Here is a 9881-nt window from a genome sequence, read left to right as displayed (position 1 = left end):
CAAACATTATTTATCATTATACAGAGACAGGGTAGAATTCTGTTAGTTATAGTTCTACATTAAATGTATACATCATTTAGTAAAATTCATAACAGTATTAGACTAAGCAGAGGTGATTTGATGATGTTGAAACGTTTAAACGTGAAATGGTGCTGGAATAGTGGAGGCACCTCCTGTTTTCTTTACGACTTGCGGTAACTCTCTGTGGTTCTAAATCAATAGTTGTTTAGTGGTCTGAAAATGTCAGAAACATTAACTTGCTTGACCATGATGTAGGTCTGTTACTGTACAGTACATGCAATATGCTTTGTGGACTTCACTGGACAGAGGTTGGCTTCACCAGTGATTTTACCCACTCACCGCTACTGCTTCTGATCTTGATAATAGCTACACACGTAAAGAGAAGGTTCAAGTTCTATAATTACATTCAAATGTTGAGGCAAAGGAAAGGTTTTCTATTGTCAACAGTTGTGGAAACTGTACGAAGAAGTCTGATAGACATATTACGTAACTGAAAGCTGATCAGCTGAGAATCCCCTTTGCACTCCTTTGCACTTTTATAGCTAAAGTATACTTATGGCTAAAATATCACGTTATTTAGTTTACAATACAATATAAATATTGTCCTTAGTGTGCTGTCAAAGTGAAAGGGTTCTGTCAAAGTGAAAGGGTGCTGTCAAAGTGAAAGGGTGCTGTCAAAGTGAACGTTTCCATTTTGTATAATGTTGTTTTTCACTTTGTGTTATTCTTCTGTATCATGATTTTCTTTTGCTTGTAATTTCATAAAATAGGTCAAACTATGTCTTCTCATGAGGTGACGTTCACAAGCAATTTAAGATTAAAAGGAGGGTAAGAATAAAGGAGATTCATAATAAAGTTAGGCATAGCCTATGTTTGTGTGGTTCTCATTTCTGATTTCCTGATAGTGTCTAAATAGGCAGGTCAATAAAGGGCCAAAGAGCAATGATAGTGACATATAATATGACATACTGTAATATGTGAAAATCAGCACATGCAATATCTGGTCTCTGACCAAGTTTAAATTAGCATTGTTCTATGCATTGATGAAAAGGTTATTTTTCTACTGCAGTGGAGGAGCTAGCCCAGTTGTTGAGTGAGGCCATCAGCTGTGGTGACAAAGAGGAAGCCAAGAGGTGTTTGGAGCAGCTGGCAGAGTTGTGTGTACCAATGTCTGTCAGGATCTCCCACAAGGCTTACTCCCAGGACTCTATTCGGTATGTGGAATCATTTAGTAGTGTTCTGTTGGTCATACTTAACATTACATAGGACTGGCCTATACTGTATATGAGAGCAAACACAAGTGGAATAATCGACATGTAACCACGAGGTACAAGGGATTGTGGATTACTTACTTTACACTTTAGCTCCCACCTTTCTCTTGAAAAACTGAATGAATAGTAAAACCGTTGTAAATGTGTTTAAGTGCAGAGTAATTCAGACCCAGTTATCTTTTCTGGTTGCTTTGCTGCAGTTTGAAGTTGGGAGTCGGGGATGCACATTCAGATAACTATGTTCCTGTTGCCTTGTTGGTAACACTCGACATGACCATTTCAGATCTGAAAGAGAAGGTAAAACAAATTATTGATGCAACTCCATTTTCACCAACAGCAATTAAACAATATCATATTTATTTTTTAAATATGTCATATATTTTTTCTCTGATATTTATTCAGTGTCTTTAATACACACATTTGTATGAAAACAAGTAGAGACAGAGCTCCCATGTATTCTTGAATCTCTCCACAGATCAATACTAACCATGAATTGAATCCATCTCTGCAGAGCTGGGTGATCGGGAAGCGTCTGCCTGAGGACTAACACTCAGCCATTGGTTGAGGAATAATGAGAACCAGGCCTACTTGTACATCAAGTCTGCCCATTCTGTCAACCTCAGCTGGGATCAACTGAACCAGGAGGAGCACCATCGGCTAGACCGTAAGGACACTCCACCCTACAGCACCATTTGGTCTTCCAAAAATAACCTATTATACTGAGCAAGGCCCACAGGTTGTCAGTATATCAGCTTGTGACACACACATGCACACTTAAAGGATAGGTAGCCTAAATGTAACCACATGTATTATATGGATTTGCATTAGTATATGCATCAAAAGTCCAAATGAAAGGTTACACCTTCCTTTAACATCTTTTGAGTTATTAAATAAAACTGATCACAATTCCGAAGAATGAAAAAATTTTTTTTGCGGGATGTGACATAATATGGAAGACCCAGCAAGCCAGCATATTCTCACCGTGTAAACTCCAACAGAAATACCTTCAAATGTATAACTTCAAATAAAACTAAAACAAATAGTTTCCACCAAGGTTATTGTAGTTTTATTATAGTTTTTATATTTATATTTGAAATTCAGTTTAGTTTCAGTTAGATTTCAGACTTGGTTGACTAGTTTTTATTGATTTTGAGTTCATACAATTATTTATAGTTTGTGATTATATTATCAAGTTTCAGTTTTAGTGTAGCCTTATGCATGGGAGGCTAGGAGCCATTTATGTGCTGTAGGCCTATAGTTATGTCAAGCCTACTCCCGCTCTCTCACACCAGGTCTACTAAACACCTGTCCAGGTAAACCACATTATGCACAGCTAGCAGCCATTATTGCGCACACCTTCTACCCTTTGTTATGCACACCTGGACTTCATTATCACCCTGATTACGCTCCCTTTATTTAGCCTTCAGTAGCCCCAATCTTCAGGCAGTATTGGTTTTGTTTACGTTCTGTACATTACTCCTGTTTTGATTATCTTCATGTTTCTTAGTATTAAACTCACCTTCTGCACCTGCTTCCTGACTCCCTGCGTATACGTTACAAGTTGTGTTTTTTTGGGAAATCGTTTGGGTTTGGCGACGAATATGAAGTGAGGGCCAGCCAACGAGAGCATACAGGTCACAGTGGTGGGTAGTATATGGGGCTTTTGTGGCAAAACAGATGGCACTATAATAGACTGCATCCAATTTTCTGAGTAGAGTGTTGGAGGCTATTTTTTAATGACATTGCCGAAGTCAAGGATCGGTAGGATAGTCAGCTTTACGAGGGTATGTTTGGCAGCATGAGTGAAGGATGCTTTGTTGCACAATTCTAGATTTAATTTTGGATTGGAGATGCTTAATATGAGTCTGGAATGGGAGTTTACAGTCTAACCAGACACCTATGTATTTGTAGTTGTCCACATATTCTAAGTCAGAACCGTCCAGAGTAGTGATGCTAGGCGGGCGGGATGGTGCGGGCAGCGATCAGTTGAAGAGCATGCATTTTGTTTTACTTGCATTTAAGAGCAGTTTTAGGCCACGGAAGGTGAGTTGTATGGCATTGAAGCTCATCTGGAGGTTAGTTAACACAGTGTCCAAAGAAGGGCCAGAAGTATACAGAATGATGTCATCTGTGAAGAGGTGGATCAGAGAATCACCAGCCGCAAGAGCGACATCATTGATGTATACAGAGAAAAGAGTCGGCCCAAGAATTGAACCCTGTGGAACCCCCATAGAGACTGCCAGAGGTCCGGACAACAGGCCCTCCGATTTGACACACTGAACTATGTCTGAGAAGTAGTCCGTGAACCAGGCGAGGCAGACATTTGAGAAACCAAGGCAGTTGAGTCTGCTGATAAGAATGCTGTGATTGACAGAGTCGAAAGCCTTGGCCAGGTCGATCAATGCGGCTGCACAGTATTGTCTTTTGTCGATGGCGATTATGATATCGTTTAGGATCTTGAGCGTGGCTGAGGTGCACCCATGACCAGCTCGGAAACCAGATTGCATAGAGGAGTATAGGTACGGTGGGATTCGAAATGGTCGGTGATCTGTTGTGCCTTGCCTATGCTGTGCCTTGTTGGAGGAGGGGTGATAGAAGCAGACTGATACGCACATAAAAGAAGCAGCCAGTCCTTTCTTGCTCCATCCGTAAACACACAGGATTGTTTTTCATGCCTCTTTCAGAATCTCCTTGACTTTAAGGGTTGCTGTATCCATTTGCAAAGCAATCAACCCGTGCCAGGACTTTTACATTTGGGATCAAGTGTTTGGTTGAATTTTCTGAATGCTGTCTCACCGCACAGTCTTGCCAGACTGGATGAATAAACTAACTATTGCTTTTATTTTTGTAAAATCATTTGAATGAGGTTGCCATGTTTCTGCTCTTTTCATGCAAACTGTTCAAGTTGGTTGTCCTGATGTGCAGCTACGAATAGCTGTTGACTGTCTCACCTTGTCTTTATTCTGAAACTGTTTGAATGATTCTTTGTGGGCGCTGTATAGATGAACTTTGAGGTAGGTTGGGTTTCCCTTTTATCTCTGTTCCACACACGCTACCATCTTCTGACACTACAATACATTTTCTTTTGTCCTTTCCAGCAATGTACTCAAAACAATCCCATGCAGGGCTTTACCTTTTGATGCCGCTGTTGTTCACGCCTATGGTTCACTCTCTGCTCATGCCCACAGATTTCTTCCCTTAGCTACTGATAGCTGGTGAACAAGTTTTTATGACTCCAACCTAAGTGTATGTAAACTTCCGACTTCCGACTGTATATTGCAAAGTTTGGTAACAGAATGACTGCACAAACAGCACAAACCGTCATTCTGTTATGCTGTTATCAAACTTTATATCTGCACTGTTCTTAAATATGTTCATGTAAAATTTTCAGTGGAAATTGTTATAAGTAGTCCTTGTGCATAGAGTTGTATGGTTTATTTAACTTTGCAATCATTAGTTTTTGTTTGGCATACATTTTAAAGTGAAAAATCGCATCACTCTGTTACTGTGGAATTGCCCTAAACAAAATATATTTCTCTGAGCAATTGTATTAGTTTAAAATAATATAATTTCCCCAAAATTTCCCCACTGTATATACAATAACCATTTGTTTCTACATTAATGTTTGTGCGTGCGTGTGTGGTTGCTTGCATGCGTGTGTGTGTGTGTGTGGACAACCAGGTGGGCTGGTCATGCCCTGTGTACACCTATGCTAACAAGCCAATGCGGCCCGGGCGTGTGGGTCTGAGAGACCAGCAGGTTATAAAGTACCCAAGGTTTACCAGCCTGATAAGCAGGAGGTCCAGAGACTCCAGCTAGAGAAGATGGTCCCTTTACAGTACCAGCAGGTGAATGCTTTTTACTGTAAAAAGCTGGATGCAAGATATAAGATCATGTCATCATTAAATATAGCTAAATAGAGACTTGTGTGGGTTTTTCTTATTCCACCACTATACTGAGCAAAAATATGCAACATGCAACAATTTCAAATATTTTACTAAGTTATAGTTCATGTAAGGACATCAGTCAATTGAAATAAATAAATTAGGCCGGATCTATGAATTTCACATGACTGGGCAGGGGTACAGCCATGGGTGGGCTTGGGAGGGCATAGCGACTGGAACGAGCTGCAAAAACCACTCAAACTGGACCATTTTATCTTCATCTCTTCATTCAAAGACTCAGTCTTGAGCTTACTGACAGTTGTAGCTGCTTCGCGTGATGTATTGTTGTCTTTACCTTCTTGCCCTTTGTGCTGCTGTCTATAATGTTTGTAACATGTTTTGTGCTGCAACCATGTTGTACTGCTGCCATGTTGTGTTGCAACCATGTTGTTGTCGTGTTGCAACGATGTTGATGTCATGTTGTGTTTTGATGTGTTGCTGTCATGCTATGTTGTTGTCTTACTATAGATATATCTATGTAGTGGTGTGGTGTCTCTCTTGTCGTGATGTGTGTTTGTCCTATATTTGTATTTTATTTTTTATATTTAATCCCAGCCCATGTCCCCGCAGGAGGCCTTTTGGTAGGCCGTCATTGTAAATAAGAATTTGTTCTTAACTCACTTGCCTTGTTAACTAAAGGTTAAATACAAACAAACAAACAAAAACACCCACCCACTGGTGAGCCAGGCCCAGCCCATCAGAATGAGTTTAACCCCCACAAAAGGGCTTTATTACAGACATAAACACTCCTCAGCACCCCCACCCACCCTCAGACAATCACACAGGTGAAGAAGCCGGATGTGGAGGTCCTGGGCTGGTGTGGTTACATGCGGTCTGCGGTTGTGAGGCTGGTTGGATGTACTGCTAAATTCTCTAAAATTACGTTGGAGGCAGTTTATGGTAGAGAAATTAACAATAAATTATCTGGCAACAGTTCTGGTGGACATTCCTGCAGTCAGCATGCCAATTGCACGCTCCCTCAAATCTTCAGACATCTGTGGCTTTGTGTTGTGTGACAAAACTGCACATTTTAAAGTGGCCTTTTATTGTCCCCCAGCACAAGGTGCACCTACGTAATGATCATGCTGTTTAATCAGCTTCTTGATATGCCATACCTGTCAGGTGGCTGGATTATCTTGGCAAAGAAGAAAGGCTCATTAACAGGGATTTAAACACATTTGCTGTTGTGGAAAAAGTACCCATACTTGAGTAAAAGTAAAGATACTTTAATAGAAAATGACTCAAGTAAAAGTGAGTCACCCAGTAAAATACTATTTGAGTAAAAGTCTAAAAGTATTTGGTTTACAATGTACTTAAGTCTCAAAAGTAAATGTAATCGTTAAAATATACTTAAGTAAGTGAGATGATAAAGGCATTGGAGGAAGAGCGGGAGAAGAATGTCTTGAGTGGTGGAAACGGACGCCGCGTCCTCGTCTCCAACACGGAGGAGCTGGACTGTCCTATCTGCTACTGCTCCCTTCTGCCAGTGGAGGGAGCCACACTGCGGTAGTGCCTGCATGTTTTCTGCAGGTATGACTCATCTTGACTACTGGGTTCCATTGTCTCGTGCACAAAGAAATAAAGCTACAACTATTGAGACAAAGCCCTGGCTGGTATTCTCTTGAGTAGATCACTGTCGCTCCACTGCTATTAATAATATAGACATGAAATACTAATTTATGTTTAATCTGAAATAAATGGAAATCTAATAGGATTGTTGTCTTACTCACCTTGTATCAATATTAAATATGTTTCTGTGAATGTTTCATCTGTAATAAATAAAATAAATAACAAAACTGCCATCTAAATAATAAAGTAATTAGAGATGTGTACAGGTTAAATACCTTCTTATTTGGGTGTGTTTTCTAAGCTGGTAGTGTCTTAAAGGAACTATAGTGAACAAAATGTATGCAGAGGTGACCTGCCCTTATGAGGACGAAAACTACAGCTGTGATAGCAAGCTGCATGACCGGGAGATCAAATCTGTGAGTCCTGCTGGTGCTCTCACTCTTAGCCTGGCAGCCAGTCTGTTTATGCTTTGTTGGCTAAGGAAAAAAACAACCTGTACCCAGGCTATCTCACGATGGTTATCTGTATCAAGTGATGACATTACCTTGTATAATTTATGAAGGGTGCTTTAAAAGACCCAAAGATGTTTTTGTGAAAGATACACATCACCATAACACATATTTAGTCAATTCTGTTGTACTTTACACAGTGACCTGTTCTTTGTCTCTTTAGCTTCTCTCTCGGGAGGAGAACCGGAAGTTTCTAGAGCTGAGGCTCAGTATCACTGAGACGTGGAGTGAGAACAGCTACCAGTGCAAAACTCCTGACTGCGCTGGCTGGGGCATCTTTGAGGACGAAGTCAACGAGTTTATGTGTGAGCTCTGCAGAGAACAACTGTCTCCTCTGCAAGGTATGTCAACTTTCTCTCTTACTCCTCCTCCCTGGTCCCCCCTTGAATGCTAAAATAAATTATGAAGATGGGTGCCTGGACAACAACCTTTTTGTCTACCTCCTTTTAAGGTCATCCACAAAGACAGGAACTGCAAGGAGTTTCAAGACGATCTCCGGATCAGAGCTGAGAAAGACATGGCTGAAAGACATGGCTGCTGGAGGTAATGTGGTAATAGACAGATAGTTATTCCCCTCTAATTGGTAGAGCCCTGTTTCTGCTCACCATTTCAATCAATCAGCTGATGTCACAAAGTGCTGTACAGAAACCCGGCCTAAAACCCCAAACAGCAAGCAATGCAAGTGTAGAAGCACGGTGGCTAGGAAAAACTCCCTAGAAAGGCCGGAACCTAGGAAGAAGCCTAGAGAGGAACCAGGCTATGAGGGGTGGCCAGTCCTCCTCTGGCTGTGCCGGGTGGAGATTATAACAGAACATGGCCAAGATGTTCAAATGTTCATAGATGACCAGCAGAGTCAAATAATAATAATCACAGTGGTTGTAGAGGGTGCAACAGGTCAGCACCTCAGGAGTAAATGTCAGTTGGCTTTACATAGCCGATCATTCAAAGTATTTTTTTAATCTCTACCGCTCCTGCTGTCTCTAGAGAGTTGAAAACAGCAGGTCTGGGACAAGGTAGCACGTCCGGTGAACAGGTCAGGGTTCCATAGCCGCAGACAGAATAGTTGAAACTGGAGCAGCAGCACGACCAGGTGGACTGGGGACAGCAAGGAGTCATCAGCCAGGAGTCCTGAGGCATGGTCCTAGGGATCAGGTAGAGGTAGAGGTAGAGAGAGAGAGAGAGAGAGAGAGAGAGAGAGAGAGAGAGAGAGAGAGAGAGAGAGAGAGAGAGAGAGAGAGAGAGAGAGAGAGAGAGAATACTTAAATTCACACAGGACACCGGATAAGACAGGAGAAATACTCTAGATATAACAGACTGACCCTAGCCCCCCGACACATAAACTATTGCAGCATAAATACTGGAGGCTGAGACAGGAGTGGTCGGGAGACAGTGTTGCCCCATCCGACTATACCCCCGCACAGGGCCAAACAGGCAGGATATAACCCCACCCACTTTGCCAAAGCACCACTAGAGGGATATCTTCAACCACCAACTTACTATCCTGAGACAAGGCCGAGTATAGCCCACGAAGATGTCGCCCACGGCACAAACCCAAAGGGGAGCGCTAACCCGGACAGGAAGATCATAAAAGAGCACCAGTAAGCCAGTGACTCAGCCCCTGTAATAAGGTTTGAGGCAGAGAATCCCAGTGGATTTCCACCAAACCTGTTTTTGATTGAACATGAGATACTATCGGCCTATTACACTTCTGAACTGCAATATGAAGCCTATAGCGAGTTTTGATTAAACATACTATCCGCCTATCACACTACTGAACTGTGATATGGAGTATATGAGTTTTGATTACACATACTATCAGCCTATTACACTACTGAACTATTATGAGAAGTCTAAAGGTGAACCTGATTTTGATTAAACCTACAATTGACTTATTACACTATAAGACAATTACTCTTCAGTTACAGTTATTCTGACATTTACAGCTACTCCGAACATAAGACAATTACTCTTCAGTTACAGTTATTCTGACATTTACAGCTACTCCAAACATAAGACAATAACTCTTCAGTTACAGTTATTCTGAAATGTACAGCTACTCCGAACATAAGACAATTACTCTTCAGTTACAGTTATTCTGACATTTACAGCTACTCCGAACATAAGACAATTACTCTTCAGTTACAGTTATTCTGACATTTACAGCTACTCTGAACATAAGACAATTACTCTTCAGTTACAGTTATTCTGACATTTACAGCTACTCCAAACATAAGACAATTACTCTTCAGTTACAGTTATTCTGACATTTACAGCTACTCCGAACTTAAGACAATTACTCCTCAGTTACAGTTATTCTGACATTTACAGCTACTCCAAACATAAGACAATAACTCTTCAGTTACAGTTATTCTGAAATGTACAGCTACTCCGAACATAAGACAATTACTCTTCAGTTACAGTTATTCTGACATTTACAGCTACTCCGAACATAAGACAATTACTCTTCAGTTACAGTTATTCTGACATTTACAGCTACTCTGAACATAAGACAATTACTCTTCAGTTACAGTTATTCTGACATTTACAGCTACTCCGAACATAAGACA

The 9881-nt window shown here is 40.9% G+C and overlaps 1 pseudogene; it reads left to right on the top strand.

The window, feature by feature from the left end:
• The first annotated feature begins 669 nt into the window (after nt 1–669).
• LOC109891592 (ranBP-type and C3HC4-type zinc finger-containing protein 1-like) lies at nt 670–7861 on the top strand (annotated as a pseudogene).
• Nucleotides 7862–9881: the final 2020 nt, after the last annotated feature.

Source organism: Oncorhynchus kisutch, linkage group LG5 (assembly GCF_002021735.2).
Source record: "Oncorhynchus kisutch isolate 150728-3 linkage group LG5, Okis_V2, whole genome shotgun sequence".
NCBI lineage: Eukaryota > Metazoa > Chordata > Actinopteri > Salmoniformes > Salmonidae > Oncorhynchus > Oncorhynchus kisutch.
The sequence above is the reverse complement of the archived record's forward strand: the minus strand, read 5'-3'. Positions and strand labels throughout refer to the sequence as shown.